We start from the raw sequence: 11,937 nt of genomic DNA, 5'->3' as shown, positions 1-11,937 counted from the left end.
GCTTTATTGCGTCCAGACTGTTTGAATATCTGGAACGAAACGGACTTAATACCTCCCTCCCAAAATGCACAACCACGAGTCTCTCCCAAAAATAAGCACAATCATGAGTTTTCGTATTTAATTTTGATCGTTTGTCTTATTTAAAATTTTTTATAATTAATATTTTTATTGCTATTAGATTATAAAACATGAATTGACTTATGTTTTTTAGTTTTTCAAAAAAAAAATCAAATAAGACGGACGATTAAAGTTGGACACGGAAACTCATAGTTGCATTTATTTTGGGACGGAAGAAGTAGCTAATAATCATAGGCTGTGTTTAGTTCTTTCCAAAGTTGGAAGTTTCGGTTGAAATTGGTACGATGTGACTGAAAAGTTGTGTATGTATGACAGGTTGATGTGATAAAAAAAGTTGGAAGTTTGGATCCAAACACAACCATAATTGGATTGTTTACACTTGAGATGTACTCCCTCTGTCCCAAAATAACTTAACTTAGATGAGATATGATCCGTCCTACGTTAATAGATCTGGACATGTCTTTGTTGAAATTCGTTGGTCGATCATTTTGGGACAGAGGGAGTGCAATGGCATAGAAAGTTTAAACCGCATTATCAATTTATCAGGGTCAAGGAAAAAGGAGAATCTTCTCTGTGGCTCTTGTTGACCTGACGAAGAAGCAGAAAAGATTCGAGGACGTGTCCTGCCATGTACGCTAAGCTAAATGAGATGAAGACGGTTCAAGATGGTCAGTTACCTTTCGTCATTTGCTTGTCCTAACAAATACTACTACCTCTAGTTTTTAGGAAAGCTGTGATTGGTCGTAAAAAGAACCTAGATGAAGAACTTGAATAGTGAAAGGTTGTGAGATTAAAAAGATAATTTAGATAGAGAAATTATTATATTTTGAATAATTTTTCAATGCTAAAAATTGTTATATTTTGGAAAAAAAAGTATACATGTGACATATTAGATTGTTAGATAAATGCTTCTATGCCTCAAGCTTCCACTACATTGGACCTTGTTGCTGATTATCGGACAACTACAGCACGGGATCCCGTGAGAACGTGATAGCTTTTAATGGATCCAACAAATTAAATACCCCTAAGCTCTTTTTAACCATACCCTCACGTATCTACGGATTCCTCCCAATAAACCACCCAATAATTTATATGATGATATCATGCTGACATCAGCACGAAATCTAGATATCATATTAGGTACCGAGGTATCAAGTTTGATACCTACTGATGCCAAAGTACTAAGTCTAATACCTACTGATACCAGGTCCGAGAAAAATAGATATCCGATCTAGTACCAGGGTACCAGATCTGATATCAATAGTACTAGACCTGATACCAAGGTACCAAACCTGATACCGGGGTACCAGACCTTATACTAATTGGTACCAAACCTGAGTATCAATAGATATCCGACTAGTACCGGGGTACCAGATCCGATACCGATAGTACCAAACTTGATACCGAGGTACCAAACCTGATACCGGGGTACCTGATGAATGCAGCCTCGGTCAATATCATGACTGACAATAATCAATAATTTTAGTCGAAAGGATCATAGTAATCATAAAAATCAGGAAAAAGAAGTCATCTACCTATCACTCGCGTTCGCATGTTTCTCTCCGTTGCCTTTTTGCGCACACCCGTGCCCTTCTTTGTCAGGACTCCTACCACTAGAGATCTCTATCTTGCGGGTGCCGCCAGATCTCCACTTGAGGAGGCGCTGCCACACATAGAAGCAGGGTTAGAAACTTCGTACTGAAATTTTCGAAATTTCGGTCATTTCGGACCCCTCCGATATGATAGTATTTTGGCCGAAATTTTTAATTTTTAATTTTTTGCTTTTTTGGTAATATTTGTTCAAATTTAACTAAATTTTGTTCAAAATTTCGAAATTAGAAAATTTCTCCACATCGGCACCTCTCGTTACAAATACCAGCAACGAAAGATTGAACCCTGCATAGAAGTAGAGCAGCATGACATAGAGCATGAAACTATGGAAGAGTGGTGGGATGACACAGCAGGATAATGTAGGGAACGACATAGTGACGTGGCAGGATGATGTGGCGTGGTGTTGTCGATACCATCAATGGCTCGATGCTGTCGTGACGGGTGATGACTGGGATGGAGTGGAGAAGGGTACTTAGGGAATAGAGAGAAAACTGAGTATTTTTGTTGTTCGCTCGGTGGGTTGTTTGTTGGGCCTTTTTCTGGACTTTTGCTTTTTAGGGTATTTTGGTTAACTGAGCTTACTTACCAAATTGACCAACTAAATTTGGTTACTCAGATTTAGCAGCGTGTGTTTTCCATTTTTGTCTTAGAATAGTTCAGTTCGATTCTAATCTATTTTGTCCACCCCTAGGCCCTAACAGAATGCCAATAGGGGCAGTGCAAAGTGAGAAGAAGATGAAAGAAGAGAGCAGTAGCGGAAGTGGCTTGCGTCTTCACCTCCAACCACCTGGATCCACTGTGCAGGGAGGTCGGGGTTGCTAGATCCGGTGGCCCTGGATTCCTTGCCAACAGATGCAACAGCCACACAGCGACAACGACGATAACGCCGTGCACCATGCCGTGTCGGCTAGATCGATCCGCACGCCGCATGTAAAATGCAGACCTGCTTTGGATCTAGTAATTTAGCTTTAAAGCTCTTGTTTCTACAAAGAAATGCACCTCATTTCCTTTCAGTCAGTTTCAAACCCAAAGAAAAAGAAAAAAGACGCCATGGTACTCTAATACTAGAACCGTATATTTTACATAGCAAATAAGATGCCTACTCCATCCGTCCAAAAAAACCTATCCAAATTCAAATTCAGGATTGGTTTTTTTTTTTGACGGAGGAAGTACTCCTTTTCAGAGTACTAACATAAATAATGTAGCTCTATCGGCAAAAATCATTTGCCTGTGGAGAACCTGGTATTTCAGTGCCGTTAAGGACAGACACGGGCTGCACGTTCTGACAAATCTGCATATCTTCATCCTGAATATTCTTTATCGTCTACCAAATTCTTAACTAATCATCAGGCAGATCATGATAGCATGCGATTTCTTCTATTCAAAGTGCCTAACAGATCAATGATTACATGTTATCATTTCTTTCGCCGGGCTAATCATTATGTTTACACCCAAATTTAGCACCTATGGACGAAATAGAGGAAAATTGCCAAAGTTTGGAAAGTACCGGGTTTCCTTCACAGGGCCGGTTAGACCGCAGGTATATGGGCGGTCTGACCGGCTAGTAGGGCCGGTCTGGCCGCAGGTATGTGGGCGGTCAGACCGTCAGGGTCCGAGTCCGACTCTGTTTTCGTCGGGCCTCGGTTTTCCTTGCTCGGGAAGGCATGTTTCGTGTTTCCATTAGTTTATATCCCGAGTTGGACGTGGAGGAGGGCCTGTAGAGGGCAAGACCAACCCCTATATAAGGGACAAGGCCGGTTCATTGTAAAACCCCCGAATACAATCTACTTGAATTGTTCTTTTACTATGTTTTCTATTTTACCCTAGTTTAGTCCATCTTTGTCGGTTTGCGCCGTAAACCGTCCGCCGCCGCTGCGAGAGTGCAACACCTCTTTGTAGGTTTGTCCTGAAAACCTTCCGTTTTGCCCACGAGACGGGTAGTTATCCTCATATCGATCTAAATCGGCCTAGAGGCTGATTTTGATCTCTAAATCGGCTCCGCTAGCCGGTTTAGCTTTTCTTTTTGCAAAACCCATCTTGATTTGGCCCTTTGGCTAGATCGAGGTGGTTGGCGACTCCATATCACCGCAAGGCGTTTAGGTGTTGCGATCATGCTTGTCGACTGGTCACAAAAAGTTGCCAACACGATTTTTGGCGACTCCGCTGGGGAAGAGATCCGTTCATCGTCAACTCGACTTCGACTTCGCCATGACAAAGCCATCATCCAAGACGGAGGTGGAGCCATCTCATGTGATACCGCTCACATTAGATGACTTCGAAGGAGAGGATCGTAAAGTTGTGGAGGAGTACATCAACGAGCTCACACGGGAGACGTTGATCAGATTAACTACTAGGACTCGTCAAGGTGTGATCATCAAGCCCGGGCCACGTCCCAAGCTCGCTCCCGACGTGGTAAGTAATGACGAGGTATCGCAATCTATTAACCAACAAATTGCATCTACAATAGATTCATCTATGGCTAATTTTAATGATAGATTAGATGTGATGTTTAAGGAGAAGGTTGATGGGTTTTTAATGAGTAGGTTAGGTGCTTTTATGGATGATTATACATTAAAAGATAAAGCCTATACCACTGTTGATCAATCTCCTATAGATCCAATGGGGTCTAAAACCGACGGGACGACATTCACGGCCGGTCTGACCGGGCCTGACGGCCGGTCAGACCGTGACACAACCGTCGGTCCGACCGGCCAGATGGCCGGTCACACCGGGTATTATCCCACCGGTCAGACCGGCTCTTAGGCAGCCGGTCTGACCGTGCAACATGACGCCGGTCAGACCGGGCTCTGGGCCAGTTAGACCGGCGCAATTGTCCCGATACAGGGTATAGATCCAATGACTAATGCTAGTTATTTGTACCACTTTAGAACATTTGATCCTCCTGTATCTACTGCCACCACTAATCCTCAAGTTCCCCCACATATTCCTAATGCCTATAATGATGTTTCTAGGGGATATCCTCCCGATACTAGGCAAGACCAATATAATCATATTGCGCCACAAACCCAACCTATTAGGTTACCAAACCCACCACCAAATCCACAAGGGCCTAATAACATGGAGGATGTGATTAGTGATATTATGAGGAATAGATTTGGGATCGAAACTAGGAATCGTGCTAGAGCTTACAAAAAGCCATATCCTGATTATTATGATAATGTGCCGTTTCCTAGAAATTATAGAGTTCCCGAATTTGCCAAATTTAGTGGTGAGGATGGTAAGACCACATGGGAGCATGTAGGCCAATTTTTGGCGCAATGTGGTGAGGCTAATATTGATACTTTTAAATTACGCTTGTTTTCTTTATCTTTGTCCGGTACTGCTTTTACATGGTTTACTTCTTTACCGGCAAATTCTATTTATACTTGGGTTCAATTAGAACAAAAATTTCATGATCACTTTTGCACTGATAAAACTGAGCTTAGGTTGTCTGATTTAACATCGGTTAGGAAAGAATACAATGAATCTGTCGTTGATTATATTGAAAGGTTTAGAGATATTAAAAGTCGATGTTTTAGTTTGAGAATAACTGACAAAGATTTGGCCAACATTGCATATGATGGATTGCCTGATTCTATTAAAGAGAGATTGAGTGGCCAGATATTTCTTGATGTTGATCATGTGTTGAATGAAGCTCTGGCTCAGGAAAGCCGAGTGGATGACAATAGCTTACATGCTAGTTTAGATGATGGTGCAATATCATGTATAGCCGAACCAAGCAATGGTTCGGATTGTGGTAATAATTTGTGCAATGATGCCGTAACAAGTATAGCCGAACCAAATGTTGATTCGGATTGTCTTACTAGTTTGGATGATAACGCAATAACTAATATAGCCGAACCAAGTGTTGGTTTGGATTGTGTTACTATTTTAGACAATGATGGAATAGTCGAACCAAATAATGGTTCGGATTGTGTTGCTAGCTTAGAGAATAACATGATTGAAAATATAGCCAAACTAAGTGACGGTTCGGATTGTATCACAAGCGAAAGTGAAATAGCATTGTCACCTAAGACCGAATCACAAATCGGTTATGTGGATGTTGGAAAAAATGATGACAATGTCTTGCGGGATAGTGGTGCAATAGAATCCAAAGTAGTTATGCATACATATCAAAGGCAGTATCCTGAATATGTAGATTCGGTCCCATACCCGCAAGGATTTGAGGTGCCCAACTTCACGAAATTCACAGGTGAGAATGCTATGACTACAATGGAGCATATCGGCCGCTTTATTGATCAATGTGGTAAGGCCGGTAGCGATGATTTGCTTAAGTTAAAGTTGTTTCCTCTTTCTTTGTCAAACTTTGCATCTACATGGTATAGTTTGATTGCTCCTAGTTCAATTTCTACATGGTCACAAATGGAGCATGAGTTTCATGATTATTTTAAAGATGCAAGCTTGATGGAGCAAAGACCGATTGAAACTTCATCGGTCACTTGTGAAACTATTTCGGTTACATCTATGCCTAAGACCGGAATTGTTAGTGATCCTCTCCCTATTAGTTCTATTGATGTTGACAAAAAGAAAGGGAAAAGTGTTATTATTGGGGATCCTCGGCCCAAGAATTGGATAAAAGATGCGAAAGCCGAAGATCATAAAGTTGCAAAGGATGAATAATCTAGTTTCGAAAGGACCAAAAAGCCGAAGCTCACTTTTGAGATGCTTATGGCTAAGTACAATAAAGGATTAGCCGGTCAACGATTTGATAATCAAACTAGTGATTCAAAAAGACCAAGATCATTTCGTAGAAAAAGATTTGGTCAAACACCGAAGCAATCGGAGCCATCAACTATACCAATTCCATACAAACCTCCGATTGTGATGCCATAGTATCCATATCCAATGTCACTATATGGTTATCCTTTTATGTATTATATGCCATGGATGCCTCAATCACCTACGCCGTATTATCAAGAGTGGAAGGAATCACCTAGGTCAGTACCGAATCATTCATCTAATTCAAGACAAGACCGTTTCCCACAAAAGAATCGGTCCGGTAGATCAAAGGTGAAAAAGGTGAAGAAGGTGTGGGTGAGTAAAGAAGCCAAAGCTCCGAAGGTCGTTATCAATGAGGAGTCTCAAGATGTTCATGTACCTACTGGAGATGCGTTGGAAACTATACAAGCGGAGAAGACTGAAGCCGATGCCGTTGCTGTTGACATCGGCGGTCTGACCGAGCCAGCTGGCCGTAGGGCTGTCAACGAGCCGAGCTCGAGCGAGCTCGTCTGCCCAAGCTCGAGCTCGACACAAGCTCGAGCCGAGCTCGAGCCTACTGCACCTTCGAGCTTTTAGGCAAGCTCGGCTCGAGCTTGTTCGAGCTCGAGCTCGGCTACCGAGCTCGGTCATAAGTAGTATAATATATGTATTAATTATAATATCTTGATAAGTATAATTATTTTCTAGTTAATCACACTAATAAAAGAGTAGAAAATGATTAAAATAAATATATTGTGCTAACACATGCTAATTTATTGTGTAAATAGATACTAATATATATATTTATCGATTAGTTTATTATATTAATAAGGTGAACATGCAATATAAACTATACACGGTCAAGCTCGTCCAGGCTCGGTAGAAGCTCGAGCTCGGCTCGATAAAGCTCGCGAGCTTTTGCTCAGGCTCGGGTTCGGCTCGTTTGGAGCTCGAACCGAGCTCGAATCGAGCCTAGGACGAGCCAAGCTCGAGCTGCTCGCGAGCCTCGAGCTTTTTTGACAGCCCTAGCTGGCCGGTCTAACCGCCAGACTACGGCCGGTCTGACCGACCCTCCTAGCTGGTCTGACCGACGGCTTGTGGCCGGTCTGACCGGGCTCAGAGGCCGGTCTGAATCGGGGGCATTGGAGAAGAATGGGAAAATTGAGAGCAACATAGGAGCTTCCACTTCGACCAAAAATATTAAGAATTATTGTTTAGCTCCTGGAAAACAACCACAGCCGAAGTGGATACCTTCTGGCTTATCTCGCTCTCAAAAGAGGAGGCTACAACGTCTTCGAGCCATAGGTCAAAAAGAAAAGGAGGCCGAAGATGTAGAGAACAAAACATGTAATAATTTAGAGCCTCGAAAAGCACCTAGGCAAGTGTGGAGATCCAAAGAGGTAAAAGTTAAGAGACCGGTGATTTCCCGTAGTAGAGATGAATCTAATTTGATGAGAGAAGAATCATCGGTCATTAGAGATAAGTCTCCTTCACATGATGCTATGGATGTTGGTGCGATGTTCATTTTGCCTTCGAAATCGTGCAGTCAAGAAAGCCGATTTTGTTTGGGGGGTAAGACATTAATATGCTCATGAGGGAACCAAGAGAAGATGAACGGCAATGGATACGACATCACATCTTTGAGCCGCCGTTTGTTGGATGCTAAGGCAAGGTATGAGTTTATTGTGTTTACCATTATATTATATGCCTAGGCCATGTTATTAGAACATTGCTTGCTATCTAGCACATGTGTGTTTTTTCTTATCAAATTGATATTATACATACATGTTGTAAATGCCAGTTCTAGGTAGTAGAATTGGTAGGTTGACATATAATTTGTTTGAAGTATGATTTGGCTCATGACTCTTTGATATTTATTTAAAGCCAAATCATATGTGTTTTTATGGATCACCATATAAGATATAGATTTCATATTTATTGCACCATGCTTATTAGTAATTCGGCTAATATCGATGGTCAATGGAATGATTTGTTCTAGAGTTATTGTATTTAGGAACATTGGCATTATTAATATTTTGCATACATGCTCAAGCCGATTACTTACATTTTTAGTTTATTGGAATCTATGCATGTGACACATATGACTTTGGTGATTCATTATTGATCATACTTCAATTGGCTAAGTGTTTTGATGCCATGATGATTATTGTCTCAAAAGCCACTTGAATTCTAGACCTATTAGTTGGATGTCATAATTTTTCATATGTCTAGGAAGAAGAAAGTTTGGTCCAATAATTTGATACACCAAGCATCTGGCTATTATGTGAAGGAAAATTATATACTAAAGGCCGATGCTTGATTTCAAAGGTTTGGACGAAATTGGCAAAGTCATAGACCAGGGGCGATCTGACCGGCATTGCACGGCCGGTCAGACTGCTGATACCGGCGGTCTGACTGGCTCTGCATGGCCGGTCTGACCGGGTAGACAGGGCGGTCTGACCGACATTGCACGGCCGGTCTGACTGATCTCGGGTAGAGAGCTGGGGGGCATGTTACAATTGATTAAAAGGCCGAATTAATTGTGAATTCGGACATTTGTGCCCATGAGTTAGAAATAGCTTGGAGAATTCCTTTGATTAGATATTTGAAAGATCCTACACTTAAGGTTGATCGAAAGATTCGGTGGCAAGTGTTCAAATATTATATCGCCGAAAAATAGATGGAGTATTACTTAGATAATGATCAATCTAAAGTTGCTAGGAGAGTAGTACATGAAGGGATTCGTGAAATTCATCAATCGACCCGTAAGATAAATTGGTTGCTTAAGAGAGTAGGGTTTCATTGGCCGAAAATAATTGATGATTGTTTCAAATGTTATAGAGGGAGTGAAGCTTGTCAACGGATCGGCAATGTTCATTTGGCGCATGTCACTATATTGAATCCTATCATCAAACCATGGCCGTTCCGAGGTTGGGCTTTGGATTTCATTGGTCAAATTTATCCTTCGTCATCAAAAGGGCATTGGATCGTGCTAGTTGCGATGGATTACTTCACTAAGTGGGCCGAAGCCGTGCCGCTCGAGAATATTACTTGTACGGAGGTAATTAACTTTATTTTGAAGCATATTGTTCATAGATTCGGTATTTCTCAAACGTTAAAATAGCTTCTTTTATGTCCAAGGAAATGAGAAGTTTTGCCGAATCTTATGATATTAAGTTGTTGAGTTCTTCTCTTTGCTACGCTCAGGCTAATGGATAAGCCGAGTTGGACGTGGAGGAGGGCCTGTAGAGGGCAAGACCAACCCCTATATAAGGGACAAGGCCGGTTCATTGTAAAACCCCCGAATACAATCTACTTGAATCGTTCTTTTACTATGTTTTCTATTTTACCCTAGTTTAGTCCATCTTTGTCGGTTTGCGCCGTAAACCGTCCGCCGCCGCTGCGAGAGTGCGACACCTCTTTGTAGGTTTGTCCTGAAAACCTTCCGTTTTGCCTACAAGACGGGTAGTTATCCTCATATAGGCTGATTTTGATCTCTAAATCGGCCTAGAGGCTGATTTTGATCTCTAAATCGGCTCCGCTAGCCGGTTTAACTTTTCTTTTTGCAAAACCCATCTTGATTTGGCCCTTTGGCTAGATCGAGGTGGTTGGCGACTCCATATCACCGCAAGGCGTTTAGGTGTTGCGATCATGCTTGTCGACTGGTCACAAAAAGTTGCCAACACATTATATATTGGCATAATCGAATAACAAAAAATAAAATGTGATCTTAATCCGAAATCAAGCTTAATTTCCATCTACATGTCAGCACGTTTAGTCCATGGCATGCAGTATATAACCCACACGCCTCTCTACGTTCAACACAGCCAAAGCTTCAAAACAAAACATCTCATCAGTCGAGCAGGGAGCACACAGCAAGCTAGCTCCTCTCGCGATCCTCGTGTTCGTGTCCCTCCTGGCCGCCGGCGCCACTGCAAACAATGGCTACACCACGCCATCGCCATCGCCGCCCCCGCAGCCGCAGCAGCAGTACACTCCGCCGGCCCATAGTGACAAGCTGCTGGTGAGGGTGGAGGGTACGGTGTACTGCCAGAGCTGCACGCAAAGGAACACATAGCCTCGAAGGCGCGAAGCCACAGGGCCGGCCCTGACTTTTTGGTGGCCCAGTGCGGAAAAAAAAATGAAGACCCCCATTCACCATAAAAATACAAAGATAATATTTAAAAACCCATTGTCATTAACGAAGTTCACACTAATAAGTTTAAAATACCAAAAAGAAATATCTCTAGATCATTTAAAACAATTTCTTCTAACAGTTCTAGATGCAAAATCAGTGATGATAGTGTCAGTAACAATCTCATCTAGCATTATCTTCTCAATGCACAAAGTAGTCTATCAGGCTTGGTACCATAGTATACATATTTTGGAGGCCCCTAATTTTTGGAGGCTCAGTGCGGTCGCACTGCCCACACTGCCCCAGGGCCGGCCCTGCGAAGCCGCTGCCTAAGGCAGAGGTGTCCGTCATATGCCACGACGCCCAGAATCGTGTCATGGTGAGGTGCCGTTGGGCAGTCGCCAATGATAATGGCTACTTTCTCGCGGAGCTCGGTGAGACCCAAGTCTCCGACTTCTACATGGGTGCCCGCGTAAGGCGTGCTATGTGCGGCTTCGGGCGTCGGCAGACTTCGAATGCAACAACCCCACAAACATCAACTACTCTAGCATTGAGGGTGCGCTGCTCCATGACGAGGGCAAGCGGTGGGCCGACCATGGCTACTAAACCCTAATCCCTAAACCCTAAACCCTAAACCCTAAACTCTAAACCCAAAATCCCTTATATTATGAGACGGGGGAATAGTAGTTGGAAACTCCTCCCGTATACATAAAAATGAAGCGTAAGATTGATTAAGTATTAGCTATTTTTGAAAAAAAGATTAATATGAATTTTTAAGGTAACTTTCTATAGAAACTTTTTGAAAAAAAAACAATGTTTATAAGTTTGAGAAGCGTGTGTACGGAAAACGAGTGAGGTAGAGTTGAAAACTCACACTCTTAAAGTTTGCTAAAGGTTGTCACATCTCATATTAAATAATTTTAACCAAGTTAGCTCCTTGTTTAATTTATAGCCACATTTGGTAAGATTCTTTCTCATTTCTTATAATCCCACATATGATCAACTCGAATATGTGTGGTACAATTATATTTTGCTTGTTAAGGTATAGCTCACATTTTATTAGCCACAACTTAGATAAGCGTAGCATAAAAGTATAACAATTGGCGGTAAACTAGCAGATAAATCCACTTCTAGTCTAATGTTTTGATTCACTTCTGGACGCAGTGGCGCACCCCCCTATCAAAAACCACCACCATTACATCCCCTGTTTTTACTCTATATTAAGTTTAACTAAGATAAGTATTTATCTAGTTTATTCGTGTAGCTTGAAAGTATTATCAGATTAGTTAGTTAGCAAGTCTAAAAATATTAGCAAGAAACATGATCTACAAAATTAGTTTGTGATTTCTCATCTTTTTGAAAGTAAAATAGATTATACTTATTTGTGAGATTAT

At 41.8% G+C, this 11,937-nt stretch overlaps 1 pseudogene; it reads left to right on the top strand.

Moving 5' to 3' along the window:
- The first annotated feature begins 3,897 nt into the window (after positions 1 to 3,897).
- LOC127786169 (uncharacterized) lies at positions 3,898 to 11,149 on the top strand (annotated as a pseudogene).
- The last annotated feature ends 788 nt before the right edge of the window (positions 11,150 to 11,937 follow it).

Source organism: Oryza glaberrima, chromosome 1 (assembly GCF_000147395.1).
Source record: "Oryza glaberrima chromosome 1, OglaRS2, whole genome shotgun sequence".
Taxonomy (NCBI): Eukaryota; Viridiplantae; Streptophyta; class Magnoliopsida; order Poales; family Poaceae; genus Oryza; species Oryza glaberrima.
This window is presented reverse-complemented; position numbering and strand designations above follow the sequence as displayed.